Source organism: Carettochelys insculpta, chromosome 2 (assembly GCF_033958435.1).
Source record: "Carettochelys insculpta isolate YL-2023 chromosome 2, ASM3395843v1, whole genome shotgun sequence".
In the NCBI taxonomy this organism is placed as follows: Eukaryota; Metazoa; Chordata; order Testudines; family Carettochelyidae; genus Carettochelys; species Carettochelys insculpta.
In genome coordinates, this window is record NC_134138.1 from 12,517,434 (window position 1) to 12,536,626 (window position 19,193).

The window sequence follows — 19,193 nt, forward strand, 5'->3', positions numbered from 1 at the left end:
ATCTAAACACCTAGACATGAGAGTTTACTTCAGGAGAAAATAGTGTTTTAGAAAAATTACAGTTCATGGTCCTTGTTACCATGAACAGTTCATTGGTATTTTATTTTAAATCAGTTATTAAACAACAAAAATATGTTTGAGCCCTTAATTCAATATTATTAAACAAAGAAGACTTACTATAAACTGGTCCCCCATAATTGTGATAATTTTCTATCTCTAGATTGGTTCATTGTAACTGGACTCGATTTAACCCTGGCAAGTCATTTTAGTAAAGGTGGCTGCAATTCTTCATTGTTAACATTAATAATGCTTCTAAATTAATTAGCATGAAAACTCATTTTTAGTTCCATGTAGTCAAATAGTCTCTCAGTATTTCCAAATCTTTAGAAAAGATAATGTGAGATAGGGTTTTGTTTTCCCAAGAGGTATTTATCTGTTATCATTGCTGAGATTTAAAGTAATCTCCAAACAATGTAAGAGTCTGAATTTACAGGTTAAAGATTTACAACACAGAATACAAAGTGTAAGGTGCTGACTTAATATTTATTTTTCATTGCATATATTTTCACTATATAAAAATAGTGCTTTTTAGTTCACCTGATTAAAAAGTTCTGTTGCACAATCTCTTTATTGTGAAATTTGAACATACAAGTGTAGACTTATGTCCAAAAAACTGCACTCAAAAACAAAACAGTTTAAAATGTTAGCACCTACATGTCCACACAGTCCCATTTCTCGTTCAGCCAATCGCTCAGAAAAATTTAATTTTTGCAGGAGATAATGCTACCTTGCTGCTTTTTTACAATGTCACCTAAAAGTGAGAATTGGCGTTTTGTATGGCACTCCTGTAGTCAGCAATTTATGTGGCAGATGCATTATGGCAATGTTTCTTAAACTTTTAGAGACCAAAGAACACCAAATAATAGCATTTTTATGTGAGTAACCTATGAAAATGTTCTTTAAAAAATGAAAAAAACTAACATATACAACAAAAACAAAATGAAATAATTTAATCAGGTGTCATAGCTATAAAGTAGTAACATTGCACCAGGTTTTAATAGCAGAAAATATATATCATGAGTGTATTTTTCCAAACGCTTACATTGCACATGTGAGTTGTTTGTGAAACCCCAGGGTTCCATGGAACATAGTTTAAGAAACACTGCACTAAGGCTCTTCATGCTTCAGTCATCACTCCAGAGGACATATGTCCATGCTGATGACAGGTTCTGCTTGATAATGGTCAAGAGCTGTACAGATTGATGTCCATTTTCATCATGAGTTTTCTTTTTGATGGTTTGTGCTCTGTTTTTTCCACATTGAAATGTTGCTCTTTTGAGACTTCTGACAATGTGCTCTACATCTCATACCTCTCAGATTTCGAAAGGGAATTCGGATTCTTAAACCTTGGATCCGCTACCATAGTTCTTTAGAAATCTTACTTTGGTATTTTCTTTGCATTTTTGTCAAATCTGCAACTAATGTGGTCTTAAAATGAATATCATGCTGGATCATCATCTGACTGGTACAACATGAAGTATGTGTCAGAATGGCTATGTCTACACTAGCCAAAAACTCTAAAATGGCCATGCAAATGGCCATTTCAAAGTTTACTAATGAAGCGCTGAAATACATATTCATATACATATGAGCAGATAGGAATAAGGGGACTTCGAAGTAGCCAGGGTCCTTTTGAAAAGGAGCCCTGTCTGGGTGAGCTGCGTCAATTGCAAAGCGCCGCAGCTGCCTGCATGCTAATGAGGTGCTGAATATGTATTTCAGCGCTTCATCAGTAAACTTCGAAATGGCCATTTGCATGGCCATTTCGAAGGGTTTGGCTAGTGTAGACACGGCCAATATGGGCAAAGCACAGCAGGAGACACAATTCTCTCCAAATGAGTTCAGTCACAAATTTAATGTTATACTTTTAACTAGCACACCATCAGCATGGAAGCATGTCCTCTGGAATGGTGGCTGAAGCATAAAGGGTGTTTAATTGTTTAACTTCTTTGATACATAAGTACCTTGCAATGCCAGTTACAAAAGTGCTATGCAAATGTCTGTTCTCACTTCTAGGAGGCCTTGTAAATAAGAAGTGGGCAGCAGTATCTCCTGTAAATGAGAACAAATTTATTTGTCTTAGCAGTTGAGTGAACAAGAAGTAGGACTGAGTAGACTTTACCTTTTGTTTGTTGAGTATAGTTATTTAACAAAAAACTGTATTGGTAAGTTGCACATTCACAATGAAAAGATTGCACTGCAGTAAGCATAGGTGGCAAATTGAAAAATTCTGTTTAACATTTTAACAGTGCAAACTTTTATAATAATAATAAAGTGAGCATTAGGCACTTGTCAGTCCATTTTGTAACTGAAAAAAGTATGTTTGAAAATGTAGAAAATCATCAAAAATATTTAATAAATTTCACTTGGTATTTGCAATCAAAATGGTAATTAATTGTGATTAGTTTTTGGATTAATTGTATGAGTTAACTGTGATTGACAGCCTTTGAACTAAATAATCCCAGCAAAAGGGATTTGAATTCTCCTATGAAGTGGTCAGTTAAGGAGGAGCCTTGTCACAAGACTGACTTCACTCATCAAAGAAAACATCAAATCAGTGTTGATTCTTCTTGTTCTTCCTTTCTCTTTTACTCTGTTTCTTCACTTGCAGTAGATAGTGATGGATTTGAAGATTGAAGTCAAACAATCAACATCTGTTCTTGTTGAAGCATCTGGGTTGTTCCTGGAGACCCCCCATTCTCAAGGGTTCTTGGCAGTGTTCTTTGTAAGCTGAGCTCTTGGGTGGCCACCTGGGGAGATTCAGATGCTGCCCAGCTGATCAGCAGAGCCCCTACAGCCAGTCTATATTTCTCCTGGTGGTACACATCCACGCATGCTTTGATGATCATAACAAAATTTATTCCACAACTGGATGGAAAATATTAGAGGGAGCATTGGTCCTTGGAGACCTCCCACTCCTTTGCATTGCCTCTGAAGTATAAACAACTGGTAAATGCTGATAGTAGGGTATGCGGGAATAATGACAAGCCTTGTTGCAACAGCTATGGTCAACTTCCTGCTGACTGCACAGGCATTTTCCAATAACACTGTCTTGAGTATGGGTCTCTGTGTGCTTATCTACCCTTAAGGCGAGCCTGTCCAGGGTTGGCCTCAGGATAAATGATGCCCTCAGTGAACTTGTATTTGGTTCACTGACTCCTTTGCCTTCTCTGCCACACAATCCGTGGCCCAAAGCTCTGGTACTTTCCTGGACCCCACTTCCTCTTTGAGTCCCCCACCTTCTGCCCCATTACCCTAGTGCCTCTGGAGTGGAGTTTGTGACTTCATGGGTAGGCACGTTCCCTTTGTTCTGAAGCACCTGACCTTGGAACCTGTCCAAAGGCAGGATGCTGGTCTAGATGGACATCTGGTGTGATCCAGTATGCTTGTTACAATGTTTGTATGCACAGTAAACCCTCGATTTAACAGACCCTGATATAATGGACGCTCTCTGCTAGCCCCCTTGTGCCACGCCTCCATGCAGGAGACTCATCAGAGCAACCACTGGGGCCAGAGGAGCTGCCGGAGTGGCTGGGGCCACCAGGGCTGGAGGGGTCACCACAGTGAGTGGGGCCATGGGAGCCAGAGTCGCTGAGGGAACTGCTGCAAGACTCAGGAGCTCTCTTCCCCCAACCCCGTGTGCATGCAGCATGTTGGTGCCTGACCACTGCTGCCTGCAATGGTGATGAGCAGCAGCCATTGTGTTGGAAGCTGCTGGCCACTGGCAAGCAGGGGCAGCCACGCTATACCATTGCATGGGCGGCTTGGAGACAGAGGCTGGAAGAGCCGCAGTGCTGAGAGTTACAGGAGGTGAAAGGAGCCAAGCTGGCATTCAGCTCCTCTCCTGGTAGTTGGGAGAGGGAGATGGAGGCTTGACAGGAAGAATGGGGAGGAGGTGGGGATGGGAAAGTGAAGGCAGAGGACAGGAGTGAGTGATGGACTGGGAAGGACAGTGCATCATCATACAGTATAAGCATTTGGATATAACCGACTTTTGGCATTAACGAATACCCCTTCCCCCACACTGGTCCATTAAATCGAGGGTTTACTGTACAAGGAGATTGACTTGAGTGTCCTTGAGAGGTGCCTGCATGTCAGAGTGGTGGGTGAATTAGAAATATATTGACTCACGGGTAATATCTGAAAGTATGACTTTAAGAGTGCCATGTGCATAGTCTGCGGTGATCCATTTTTTGTCCAACAGCATCAAAGTAGGGCACTTTCCTTGCTTGTTTTGAAAAATGATACGATTCACTGGGTATATTGATCATTAATTTCTCATAGATTGCATGATGATTTTCTGTCCCATTTAATCTGACATAATTTGCATTGTTTTGGAATTAATATCTTTAGAAACTAAAGGTGATCTTTTACTGTCTAATCTCTTCTAATGAGCAAAATCCATCAAGCAACTGGATTGGGTGTACAATTTATTGGTGGGATTAATGTGATCAAAATAAGTGTTTTAACAGACATATTTGTCACAGTCTGTTTAGCTAATTTTTTCCCTCTGCTGCAGTCTTGTTAGGACTTTTGCAAATCTCATGCGTTTTTGTAGAGAGAAACTTGATCTTTTTAAACTGCATCTAGTTCTTCTCAGTTGTTTGTCTTGGAAAACAGTCCAGTATTTTTAAATTTATGACCCCGAATGTTTTTTTTTTTTAAATAATTTATCAAAATTCAAAAAGTCACTTTTTAAATTTTTACAGATGCTAATTTGCTATAGGACCACCTGGCGAGTTTACTAAGTGCTTATAACAAACAAACATAATTTTTTATAGATGCTAATTTGCTGTAGAACTCGCAAGTTTACTCAATGCCCATAACAAGCTAACATAAAAATACCCCCAAATATAAGGCATTTGTAAATTTTTGTACATTTATTATGGCAATTATATTATTTTTTATGGTAGTAGGTCATAATATACTAATAGAAGTATTATAGAATGTTTGGTAAAATAACAAAATCTTTGCATAGTGAGACAGCACTCCAGCAATATATGAGCAGATTACAAAACATGGAGACTAATGAAGTTCAGAAATATTTGATCTATAGTTAACATTTCAGGTCATTTTCTGTCTTTATTACTTTATATATAAAAAGTTGCCTGATGCTAAAAGTGGATATAGGTTTTGACAAACAAAATGAGTAAGAATCTATCCAAAAATTGGTAGATATGTTTGTCAGTGGTAATGAGGCTCTGAAAACTTTATACATGCAAAGTTAATTTAGGTTGGCTTCCACAGCTGTGACTTCACTAACATCCAAAAGAAAACTATTTTGTATTCTTTTTAAATTTGACCCATGACTTTTGTAAACATTGACAGTCTCTCATTTCTTCAGTAAGTTTCAGGCAAAGTGGATCTTATCCTCATGAGGTCTCTATGTATTCTTTTGTGTAACAACAAGATTGATGCATTTTTTTGGACACCTGGTCTCCAATGACCTATGCACGTGGTTGACTTTACCCAGGGGAGTCTGAAATTTACAGGCAGATGCAAGCAAAGAAGTGTACAGGGAGGGTGTGACAGTAACAGAAAGAGATGGTAATTGGTTCAGCTGTAGCATTTTGGACACTGCAAAAACACATTTTGTGTCTACACATAGCCTGTAAGAACAGGGCCACCAGTCTACTTAATGTATCCTTTGAAACAGCAACTTTTTGTCCATTTTTCAACTTCTTGGTTACAGTTTCCTTGAATTAAACTGGCATAACTTTCCTGTGCTTAAAAGAAAGTTAGACATCTGTTCTCTCCTTCTGTATCCTACCACAAAAGTAAACATTGAAATAAAAACATTGACGTACTTACTTGCTGCTGTGTCTTTACGAACCGATTTTATGTCTCTGGTGTTCTGATCTCCAGTAAGGATTACTGTATTAGAAGTATAATATAAAGTATATATAATATTTATACTTTGTATAAAGCATTAGAATAAGCAACGAGGGGTCCTGTGGCACCTTATAGACTAACAGAAATGTATGAGCATAAGCTTTCATGGGCAAAGACCCAGTTTGTCAGATGCAGTATTAGAATGGTATTTAGATTGTAGCTATATTCATATTTATAACGCATTCAGAATAGTATAGTTCTTGTGTAACTTGTGCTGAAACAGAGATGCAAAAACACTTTTCTCATCAAAAAGATCGTGTCAGATGTTACGTACTTTGCCCATAAAAGCTTATGCTTCAAAATATCTGTTAGTGTATAAGGTGTCACAAGACTTATTTTTTTTCCTTACCTAATTTGTTTTCCATTTCTTTTTCATAAAAATGTTTTTAAGCTTTAAGGAAGGACAGTCCTTTTTGAACAATGTTGTCCTTTCTATATTTGTGCAAAAGAATGACACAAACCGTTCTTTTTTGGGTTGTTGTTTTGGTTTGGGTTTGTACTTAATTATAGGGGTGTTAACTGTCCTTCTATCAGAAGGATATTAGTTGTTCATTCAGATGATTTCTCTTGTTTTTTTGTTTGTTTGTTTGTAAAATAGAAGACATCCAAAAATAACTCTCAAAGCAACTTTTGAACATTATGGGCAACAATTTTTTGAATGAATCACCCCCCACTCCTGAGCCTCTGGGACCAGCATGTATGTATACCATCTATATATTCCAAACCCAAAAGTGTTCCATGGCCAAATTAGTTTGGGAACTGCTGCACTAATTGGTTTCAGGGTTAAGATAGTGAATTCATTAGCATTGTCAGTGCCAACGGGCTCCTTTCCCCATGATAAAAATTCTAATCTTAGCAACTGTAGTATTAAAGCTCTGCTAAGTGACTTAATTCTGTGATATAAAGTGGCTTTTTAAAAGGTTTTAAAATCAATATATTCTGAGTAAAAAAAACTTTTGTACAGTGGTAAATTCAGGGGTTAAGGAAAGGTATTGCTTCAGTTTTTCCTTTTACTGCTTTAGGGGAATTCCATGTTTTGTCTGTGTCAAAGGCTTGCTTGATAAGACAACTCTTATGAAATACGATTAAGATTACATAACAGCGTCTATTCTAATCCCACTATAAACTTGATCATTGCTAAAAAAATTAATCCTTTCGGGATATTTTGGTGGCAAACTGTTGAACCATTTCTTGGTCCAAGCAGAGTTCCATAAAGGAGCAGTGACTGTTCAGAGTATTGATACAGATAAATTAGCAGGAGAGCTGAGCGGCAGCTGTACCCCATTAACACAAGTTCACAGAAGAGGAGTGTAAAGTGTTTTACAAAGGGTGGTTAGTGCTGTTATGCCCATTTTATACCTCAGGAAACTGAAGGATAGGACAGTTAAATTTCCCAGAGTGTCAAATCAGTGGCATGGATAAGACTATAATTTATGGCTGTAGATTTTCAGTGCATTGGCTCTTGGACCACAGCTAGGGATTTGAGCTGTGCTTTGTATTTCTCTTTGCTTTTGTGGAGTTATTTTAAATTGTTACCTAGTGCACACTTTTTTTCGTGCACAAGAACAGAAGCTGCTTCCATCCATCAGTAAGTGCGTATACCCTATATTATAAACATAAAATGCATCTATTTTGAATTTGGGTTACTTTTCCCAGGAGTGCTAGCTGCCCCCCCTTCCCCCTCCTGGCAGGGAGTCAGTTACCCAGGGGCCCAAGTAGTCTAAAAGGACCTGGGCTGTCCTGGCTGCCACTGCTGGAAGTGCAGCTCGACTAAAGCAGGCTTACTGCTGCTTCATGCTTGGAAGCAGCCAGCACATCCCTGCAGGAGCATGTTGCTCACTCTCAGGAGCTGCTGAAAGTAAGCACTGACCCACTCATCTCTTTCAGCATTCTTATTCCCTGCCGGAGCTTGCACCCCCTTTCACACCCCAACCACCTGCTCCAGTTCAGAACCCACACCCAGACTTCCTGTCAGAGCCTGCATGTCCAGCTTGCATCCAAACCTCCTGAGCCTGCACCTAATGTTGCCTATAAGCTGAGTGCTTAGGCAGCCACCCAGGAGAGATTAAAATGCTGCCCAGCTGATGGTAGCGGAGTGCTCACAGCCAGCAGCATGTGTTTGTATTGGTGGTGCACATCTGCAAATGCCTCAGTGCAAATAAAAAAGGAGGGAGGGGGATAGAGTGAGAAGGGCGGGACTGGGGAAGAGTATCAGGGAAGGGACAAGACATCGATCTTTAAGATTTGTGGAGCTAGACAGTTGGGAATCCCCCTGGGTGGGCATGTGTAAGCCAGCAGTGCGCTGAGCATCAGCCAGTGCATGCACAGCCTGGCCCAAATCTTAGTTTGCTCGTGCATGGGGCCAATTGACTGTTCTGTCCAGGGGGTTGCAATTCCTGTCTGCTAGTCTGACTTTTGCAACCGTGACCCAATATGTTCAGTTGTACTGCTCCTGAACTTTATTTTATGCTGTCTTGAGTTCAAGGTTTGGGTTAACTGCAGTCAACAAGTTTAGTTAACTTGTGCTCTCGTTAACAATTGCATAATTCATTGGGCACGTTCCTAATTCTTTATTCCTACAGCTAAAGTTAAGAGTAGAGAATTTGTGTTGCAGGTGAAAGTAAGCAAGAAAATATTATGAATATTTGATCATTAATTAAGACTCTCTTTGTAAGGAGCTGTGGGCCTGGTGGGCCAGTAAGGGATAAAGAGGGATACCTTCATGTGGATTCTACATCTGGGACTCTCAAAACAACTTTCAGAAAGCAGTTTAGTATGCAGATTTCCAGGCTGGCTGGGAGGGGGAAGTCATTCTGAGGATCAACCGTGGCCCAGCTCTTGTTAGAAGGGAGGGCACACACAGAGAGATAAGATTTCCACCCCATGGGGCAAGGAGAAGATTAGAACTTGATGGTGCATTTAGCTCCAAAATGCCAGATTCTCAAGGATGTTACACAAAGGTTGTGGTATACCAAAGAGCATTGTAAATGTATAATTGCAATGGGTTTGTTCTTGTTAAACACACTGACTGCTGTAACCAATGGGTGCTGCTACCAGAACCTGTGGAGTTGTACCATGTACTGAATGTTTGGAAAGAGCCATGTGACTCTTTTTGTAGAATGTAAATTGAACAGTTTAAATTGAGCACATTAGGTATTCCTTACAGCACTAAAGAGTGCTAATCCCAGTGTAGTTGCCCACCCTCAGCCAAGTCTCAAATAACAGCAAATGTACACACACTTAAATTAACACTTCAGAGGAGGTAGGAGCCCACAGGACCATGCTTTTCCTTTTCCTCCTCAGTTAATACACACCTTTATCTGGCAGTGGCAAATCTGGCACACTTTGTGTATGTGTGTGTGTAATTTTGTGAATTTCTAATAAAGTACACTATTACTTTTAGATACTGAAAATAATGGAGCCTTTAATTTTTTTTTTACAGTTTCATATTTTTCTTGGTGACATTCATTATGATTTGATGACTGTTCAGTGACTTACGTGATACAAGTTCTCTGATGGCTTGCCTCCATGAAAAAATTACACCAGTTTAATAAAGGTTTAATTTTAAATTGATTCAGTTAAACCTTTGCAAAAAGTTGGTCATACACATTTATTCCTGTTACAGCCAGACTTATTTCTATTTAGCTTTAGTCAATTAAGAATTGTTCTAAACAGTGTCAGAATAAAGGTCCCAACAAGGTGTTTGCATCACTCTGAAACAGTTTAATATTGAAACTTCAGTTTAACAATCACCACTTTCTGACATGTAGGCTGTGGTCAAGTGCCTAGTGGACAGGTGTTCACATCATTAAAACCATCATGACAGGTTTGCAGTCTTGCTGGCCCCAGATGTGACGATTTACCACACAATCCATGCTTTCAAGGTAAAGACTCCACACTATACCTGCTTTTAGCACATCACATGGCTGTTGCTGAACTCACTGAAAGGCCCTCTAACCATACATTATGGTTTTGCAGAGTGGGGAGCACGAGAGCTGACTGTTGGATTTGCCATCCCTCATTCTCTCCTAAATGACTGTGCCAAGAGACAGGGAGAGAAGAACCCCACTGGCTTTCCAGTACACTCATCCCTCATTAAACGAGTGAACTCCCCCCCAGCTAATGTGAACCTTACCCTCCTCCCACCGCAGCCTGACTCCTTCCCCCCGTTGGCTCTGCAGACCCAACCTGCCACAGCCTGACCCCCCTGCCAGCCCAGCAAACCCAACCTGCCACAGCCCCACCCCACTGCCAGCTCTGTGGCCCCAACCCGCCTCAGCCTGAAACCCCACCAGCCCCACACACCCAACCTTCTGTAGCCTGGCACACACACCCTCCCCTGCTGGCCCTGCACACCCAAACCTGCTATAGTCTGACCCTCCTCGCCAGCTCCACACACCCAAACCACTGCAGCCTGACCCACCCCACCCCCCACGGGTCCTGCACACCCAACCCACTGTAGCCTGACCTCTCCCCCCAACCCCCGCCAGCCCTGCACGCCCAAATTGCTGCAGCCTGTCCCTCTCCCCCTGCCAACAGACCCAACCCGCTGCAGCCTGATTCCCCTGTCAGCTCCATGGCCCCAATCCACTGCAACTTGGCCGGCCTGCACACCCAACCTGCAGCAGCCTTAACACCCTGGCTGCCTCACGGACCCAATCCGCCACCAGGTTTTAACCCTCCCTTCTGCTCATGGCCCCAAACTGCCCCCCAGCCTTTAACCCTCCCCAACCCTTCCCCCTAACCCAAGGTTCACTTACCTTTCAAAAGCAGCGCCACATGCTGCCACTCCTTTGCCGAGGTAGGAGCACTAGGAGCTAATCAGAGATTTTAATATGTATTTTAATGTAATTTAGTGTCCCTCTTATGAGTTTTCGCCTACAAGCAGTAAATTGGGAACCAACTGTGCTCGTATAGTGAGGCATGGGTATATAATCTCATCTTCCAGCTGCTTTAAACTTTCTGCAGTGGTCCTTTATTTAAAGGAAAGCCTGAAAAATGCCATCCCTTAGAGTTGTTTAGTTTTGTTTTTCTTTCCCTTTCTTTAATTTAGGATAAATGCAGTTCAGATATTTCTGAGTTCGTGTGTGTGAGAGAGAGACACAAAAGCCAAACTTGGATGTCAAACGCATTTTTTTCTGTAGAGTTAGTGTCTACATATGAGTAACTTAAATACTTGATTTCATTTAAAACATGCCTTTTTAATATGGTTTAGAGATCTATGATTCTAAGGAATGAGCTAAATTCAAAATGAGTTAGTACTGAATCTTTACACTGGAGTTGTTTGGGCACATCCTCTCATTGGGCCTCTACACAGGTGTTTGAGTCCACCAATTTAAATCCTGTTGTATAATCAGAATCTTAATTAGTTGTAAATTTATGAATATTTAAATATCTAACTGTTGCAGATGGCTAAATAGCTTTTGCTATGAATCAGTCAAAACACAAATGAAAAAAGTTTCAACTTGCTTTAATTAAATGTTTGTCAGTCATTTTATTAATTTAAACTGACAGAACAAACCAAAACACTTTGAATCTAGAAATACAAATTTCAGCTGAAATAGAAAAAAAGGTTGACTTTCAGCCAACAGTTATCTTGATTTCATAAAAAATGAGCTCATGTACCACCTCAAATGAAAGCTCCTAACCCATGTGCATTGCAATAGGTAAAAAAATAAGCCAATTTTAAAGCATATACAGCAGTCAGAAAATAGAATTTCTGTCTTAAACACCTTTTATTTTAGAAACATAGAAAGCAGTGCAGTTTACAGGTATGTATATGAGGAATGGAAAAATAGATTTGTTACATAGGAGAAGGAAGAACAAGTTGAACCTGTGTAATTCAGAACACTCTCTTCCAGCAGCATCCACAATCTGGCATGATTTTAGTTAGCTGGATAACTACTTATCAAGTAGTTTCCTGAGGTCCCATAAAATTTGTTTACAGCCACCAGAACTGGCTGTCAGTGTTCTGTGTTGCTGTTTAGCTGTAATTACCCCTAAATGTTTTCTAGGAGCCCAGAAAGCAGTGGGAGTGTTGGTAATGCTGCTAGGCAATATTGATCTCCCATGGTCTGGCAAATTCTCTTGACTGGCACCAGGCAGGTCCTGAGAGTGCTGAATTAGAGAGGTTCAACCTGTAATTAAAAAAAAAAAAAAAAAGCAAACCATAGAGTCACAAATATGAAGTAAAAGATAAAATTAAAAACAAGAGCAATTTCAGTGTGGGTATCAATTCCAAAAAGAATTTGCATATTGAAATATCTTCCACAAAAACATTCTCATTTGCTCTACTTCCCCATGACAGTCTTAATTCTATCTGATTATTTCAAATAATTCTTAAATGATTGCTTGATTGATTAAAGAAAAATGGAGCCTGAGTCATATGTTCTGGTGAGAGAGAAGTTCAAAAATCCCAAAGACAATGATCCAGACTATACATATCTGTAAATGTAAGTGAAGTCATAGAATCAATACCAAATATATGGATGACCAATACTCGCAAGAGAGAGAGGGTAAGAGAGGGTTAAAACATACACAGACAAGGAAGAAATAGGAGACCCAGGCCATGTCTGTACTACAAAGTCGACATCAAGCCTCTGATTTAAGAAAGTCAGTCTTACATGTTCACAGCATGCTCACTGTGCCCATGGAGTGTGTCCTCACTAGCAGCACTTGAATCAATGCTTGGAGCACTGCAGTGTGGATAATTATCATACAGTGCACCTAGCCAATAGGAATTTTGGGTAGGGCTTGCAATGCCTCATGGGACCAAAACATTGTTTTAGCCTTCTATGATGCACTTAACTTCCTCCCTCCCTTCTACTTTAATATCAAGAGCAAACAAACCAAGGCTTTTTTGTGTGTCTTTTTTCAAAAAGCCTGGGTTAGCCATGTGGACCTCATAGCATGATACGCATGAACCCTGCTCAGCTGTAGACTTTCGTTATGAGGATTACAAACACTGCTCTTAAAGAATAGGGAAGAACTAGTTAAGAATTTGAAAGTGTAAGACAGCTTGGTGAAAGTGGTCATGAGGTGATAGAGTTAATGATTCTAAACAATGGTAGGAGGGCAAACAGGAAAATAAAGACAAAGGATTTCAAGACGCGAGACTTCAGCAAACTGAGTTGGAATGTAAGGTTCAATGAGAAGCAAGTATAAGGAAAACCAATTGAGGACAGTTGGCAGTTTCTCAAAAAAACATTAAGGGCTCAAAAGCAAACTATTCCACTGCATAGTAAAGATAGAAAGTATGGCAAGAGACCACCTTGCCTTAACTATGAGATCCTGAATGAGCTAAAAATCGAAAAGGAGTCCAAACAAAGTAGAAGACAGGCCATATTAAAAAAGATGAATGTAAACAAGCTAGATGATTTATCTGGCAGGAGAGATGGCGGTGCAGGAGATGGGGGATGGAAAGTGTGTCGGGGCTCAGGGCAGGAGCACTGCAGGATTCAGGGCAGGGGGCTAGGAGATCTTGGGGGAATCACTGGAGCCCTCTGCCGTGGCAAAGACTTCATGGCAGTGGCAGATTCTTGGGGCATCTGGTGCTGCATTGCCTACCTGGTGGCTCCTCTGAGGGGCATTTGTGTGTACTGTGCTGCCCAGCCTGGCTGCCACCTGGTCCTGTTAAGCAGTGGGATCCAGGGTTGAAAACAGCTCTCAGCTGTTGAGGAGAAAGGATCCTCTGTTTGCCTGCCTTCCATTCTTTTTCTCCTCAGCAATATTCTCTTTGTGGTTACCTGAGTTTGCCCACTGCTCCTGTGAGGTATCCACATAACATGATCATAGAGCATTATGGGGTAGTGAGGGGGTTGCTGCCATGAATTGCTTTTAGTTTCTTGTAAAAATGGCATGTCTCTTGGCCAGAATCAGAAAGACTGTTCTCTCTTCTCTTCTGGTATGTTTGCCAAAGCTCCTGTATTTTCACACGGCCGTGCTGCATGTTCCTCGTACCCTGCATGATCTCAACATACAAATGTCAGCCTTTCTTCTTTTGGATCGGATTTATGCCTGCACAATCTTCTCCCTGCACAGCAGTAAGAACACCACCTACTGTGTACTCCATGCTGGAGCTTATTTTTGGCCTTTGGTTTCCCTGATCAGCTGTGCTTGCAAGCTTTCTGTGCTGATCAAAGAGGAAATGAAAATTCAAAAGTTCCAGGAGCTTTAATGGGTGGGAAGGGGCTGTTTCCTGTGTACCTAGCTGCCATGTAATAAAGTTGAAAGTTCTCTGTAAGCAGTCACTGCAGAGCACTGTGGGACACCCCCTGAAGGCCAATTCTTTCAAGTTACACAATGCTATGCCTACACTATCCCCATATCAACCTGTGGATGATGAATCAAAGACTTTGACTTTTGTGGATGCAGAATACAGAAGTTAGCTTTACATAGGTTGGTGGAAGGGACTTGGTAGTGTAGAAACACACACTATTAAATTGATTCACTGCAGCTTCTGGTGACTGAAGTTTGTAGCGTAGACCAGGCCTTGGTTGTGATTCTTCCAATAGAAGACCTGAATACATGTATTGCTACTGTTTCTCCCAACAACACCCTCTTCATGTGGATCTTGTTTCTGCTGTAGAATATGCAAACTGCACGAACTGCTAAAGTACATGCAACAACTTTTTTTCTCCCTAAGAACACCTCTTAAAAAGAAAAACTTTATGCAAAAGGAGAGCACATGGGAAAGAGTTCAGTCTTCTTTCCTTTTCTGCTTGGAAAAGAGACAACAGGGTCTGTAAAATCATGACTGTTGTGGAAAAAAAAGTAAGTAAGTGTTGTTTTCTCATAACACAAGAAAAAGAGGGTCACAGGATGAAATTAATAGGCATCAGGTTTAAAATAAACAAAGGAAGTATTTCTTCACACAGTGCAGAGTCCACCTGTGGACGGTCTTGCCAGAGGCTATTGTGAAGGCTAAGACTATAACAGGGTCCATTAAAGACCTAGATAAATTCATGAAGGACATGTCCATCAGTGGCTATTAGGACGGGCAGTGATGGTATCCACAGCCTTGGTTTGCCTGAACCTGGGAATGGGCAACTGGAGATGAATCACCTGATGCTTACCCATTCTGTTCATTCCCTCTGAAGCACTTGACATTGGCCACAGTTGGAGGACAGGATATGGGACTTAGCTGGACTTTGGTCTGACCTAGGATGGCTGTTCTTATGTTATTGTTAGCCAACTTTGATGGGAAATTACTGGTGCAGATATTGATGTATCAGTTAACTGGTTCTTCTAAAAAAGCTTCTGAATATACAGCTACTGTGTAAGTGAAAGATTGTAAAAGACCAACTTTTCACGCTGAGTATATAGCTAGCCAAAAGGTTTAAATATCTACTCAAGAGCTAGAGATGGCAATATATACAGTAAGGCTGCATCTACACAGCATTCCTCTTTCAGAGGAGGAATACAAATGAGATATAATGAAAATGCAGGTGAAGCACTGATTTACAAATCTTGTGCTTCATTTGCATAATCTTATGGGATTGTGTTTCCAGAAGAGACTTTGCCGAAAGCAAAACAAGCTGTGTAGATGGGGATCCTTCAGGAAAAAACCCCCAATTTTTAAAGAACCTTCATTTCTGAACTGAACGAGAAATAAGGGTTCTTTCGAAAACAGAGTTTTTCCCCCCAGAGGAGCCCCATCTACATGTCTTTTTTGCTTTGGGAAAAGTCTCTTCAAGAAATGCATTTTTGATCTCCCTCATTTGCATTCCTCCTCCTGTAACACCAACAGACCCTGGTTGCTGTCACCAGAGATTGAACCTACAGTCATAGGGGCTAATGCCTTGTGCTCTACCCCATGAGCTAAAGGTCAGCTGGTGCTCAGTCAAGGCTGTAGAGCAGAGACTTCACTCACTGTAGTATGAGGTCTGAGTGCCTCTGGGTACTACACTCCAAAAGGGGAATGCTGTGTAGACACAGCCTAGATGTCATATTATCTAGAATTTGTATAACTGGCACATTCTGTTAACTGGCACTTGGGGCAGATGCAGATGCCCCGGGGCCATGCTCCACACCATCCCCTCACCCTCCCGGCCAGGGCTAGTTGTCATGTGGCTGTACTCCTTCCTCCGGCCAGGGTCAGCTGCCGTAGGGCCAGCTCTCTCTGCCAGGGCATCTACCCCAGCCAGGGGTGGCTGAGTGGGGCCAGCTTTCCAGCTGGGGCTGGCCATCACAGTGCAACCCCCTTGCCCCTGGCTGAGTGGGGCACCTCCCCTGGCCATGACCAGCTGAGTGGGACCGGCTGTGCTGTTGGGATTGGTGACAGCAGTGGAGCCCTCCTCACCAGGGTCAGCCAAGGGCCCCGATCTACTAACGGGCAAATGTGACTATCTGGCAATCCCTATTCTCTAGGGATGTCAGATAATCAAGCTTCTACTGTATATTGTTTTTTATGCTACTGTAACATTCCCTTCTGTTGAGTTTTTCAACTGGGAAGATTCAGTTCTTTCCAGAGGCAAAAAAATCTGCATCATGTTTACTCAGATCAGTTCCAGTGGGCAGCTGTTTTAGATCTGATTCAAACAAACACTGAGCATCCCACCTGTACTCATGTCAAGAGCCTGAAAGGAGTTGCTTTCTCTATCAGTGTTGCAGGTGTACTGGTTCTCCTCCTTTTGGGGGTTATGCACTGCCAATTTTTTTCTCTATTCTTCAGTCCCCAGTGCACTGTGTTTGCCAGTTTCTTGTCATGCTATGTCTGCAGTATCAAATCTGGACTACTGTCCAGGAAGTCTTCATATTCTGATGCAACACAGGAACATTGCTTGGGCTTCCAGTCCTTTAAACTTTTCTTCCCATGTGGCAATTAGTTTGCACTCCATACGAAGTTTTTCTCTCCCCTGGGAGTTAGGCTGACATGGCACATGCAGTGCTGATCACAACAACCAAGGCATCCTTCAGTCTGCATAGACTATGGATCGTGCCCTTTGTAACTCCATTTAAGATTGTGACTGTGGAGGCCCACACGAGAGTGCCAGTCCTTGCTACATCTGCTGCATATGTAATGGGTGTCTGGCAGGTCCTTGCTGTGCTTTCTACGAGGTCGCTTCTCCTCTGCCAGCTGTCTGATCTTCGTCTCGCCCTTCTGAAGGCCCTTATGTAGTTCCTGCTTCCAGCTGCTGCGGTCGTCTGCCAGCTCTTCCCAACTATCTGCGTCGAAGTCTACCTCCTTGAGGTCCCTCTTACAGACATCTTTGTTGTGCAGATGGGGGCATCCGGGAGGTCTTTTGCCAGAGGCTAGCTCGCTGTACAGGATGCCTTTTGGGATCCTTCCATCATTCATCCTGTGGACGTGGCCAAGCCAGTGGAGCCGCCGCTGCCTGAGGTGGGTATGCATGGTTGGAATTCCAGCTTGCTCGAGGACAGCATTGTTGGGCACTCTGTCCTTCCATGATACCCCAAGAATGCACCTGAGGCAGCGCAAGTGGATGACATTCAGCCTGTTTTCCTGGTGGGCGTACAAGCTCCAATACTTGCTGCTGTAGAGGATGGTGCTGAGGATGCAGGCTCTGTAGACTTGCATTTTGGTGTGAGTGTACAGCTTGTTGTTGTTCCACACTCTCTTGCTAAGTCTGAACAGAGTTCTGGCTCCTTTTCCAATCCTCCTGTTTAGCTCAGACTCCAGCGACAGGGTGTCGGTGATGGTGTAAGTAAACTCGTGGATGACGTCTAGCACGTAATTGTCCATGCTGATTGATAGAGGTTCAGCAACGTCCTGACCAAGTACGTTTGTTTTCTCTAGGCGGATGGTAAGCCCAAAGTCCTTGCATGCTTTGGAGAACTCATCCAGCAGTTTTTGAAGCTGGCCTTCTGTGTGTGTCACTACAGCAGCGTCATCTGCGAACAGCATGTCTCTAATGAGCACTTCCTGCACCTTAGACTTAGCCTTCTGCCTTGCAATATTAAACAGTTTCCTGTCAGATCTTGTATGCAAAAAGATGCCCTCTGTTGAGGATCCAAAGGCATGCTTCAGGAGGAGTGCGAAGAAGATCCCAAACAATGTCGGAGCAAGGACACATCCTTGTTTGACGCCACTCCTGATGCTGAAGGCATCCAATGATGTGCCATCATATTGGATGTTTCCTCTCATGTCTTTGTGGAAAGACTGGATCATCTTGAGTAGCCGTGGTGGACAGCCTATCTCGTGGAGCAATTTAAACAGTCCTTCCCTACTGACCGAGTCGAAAGCCTTCGTCAGGTCGATGAAGGTAACAGAGTGGCTTCCTCTGCTCTCTGCATTTCTCCTGCAGCTGCCTCAGGGAGAAGATCATGTCAATGGTAGATCTGTCGGCGCGGAATCCGCACTGGGATTCAGGATACACCCTCTCAGCAAGCTTCTGGAGTCTGCCGAGGATGACATGAGCGAACAATTTACCAATGATACTTAGGAGGAAGATTCCACGGTAATTGTTGCAGTCACTTCTGTCTCCTTTGTTCTTATACAAGTTCACAATGTTGGCATCCCGAACATCCTGTGGAATCTCATCCTGTCTCCAGCACAGGCACAGAAGCTCATGTGGGGATTCCAGGAGTGTGTCCAAGGCAGACTTGATTACCTTTGGTGGTATACCATCCTGGCCTGGGGCCTTTGCTACTGCGGTGCTGTCAATAGCTTTCTTCAATTTGACCACAGTTGGTTCCTGGTCTAGCTCGTCCATGACTGACAGGAGCTTGATGGCATTGAGGGCTGTATCAACCACAGTGTTCTCGCATGAGTACAGCTTGGAGTAGTGCTCAACCCATCGCTCCATCTGTTTGGCTTTGTCAGTGGTGACTTCACCAGATCTGGATTTCAGAGGTGCCGTCTTGTTCTGGATGGGTCCCATTGCCTTCTTTATGCTCTCATCCATTCCCCTGAGATTACCAGAGTTAGCACAGGTCTGGATACTGCTGCATAGCTTAAGCCAGTAGTTGCTGGCACAGCGCCTGGCTGTCTGCTGTACTATTTTTCTGGGTACTCTGAGTGTGTGCTGGGTACTCTTACTCAGTGAGCATTTATACTCCAGAAATGCAGCATGCTTCTTTTTGATGACTGAAATCATCTCATCAGAGTTAGCTTCGAACCAGTTGTTTGTGTTTCCAGCTCTTCTTCCAAACACTGACAAGGCCGTATTGTGGATTGTGTCCCTCAGATGCTGCCATCTGGATGTCGCATCAGCAGCCCCAGGGCTGCTGCGCAGATTCTCCTCAAGGGTCTCTCTGAACATTTCAGGTTTTTCTGATTT

At 42.4% G+C, this 19,193-nt stretch overlaps 1 protein-coding gene across 8 annotated transcripts in view; it reads left to right on the plus strand.

The window, feature by feature from the left end:
• The window catches only part of PTK2 (protein tyrosine kinase 2), a 418,848-nt gene that overhangs the window by 115,571 nt on the left and 284,084 nt on the right, over window positions 1-19,193 (plus strand). The gene's annotated exons all lie outside the window — the stretch shown is intronic.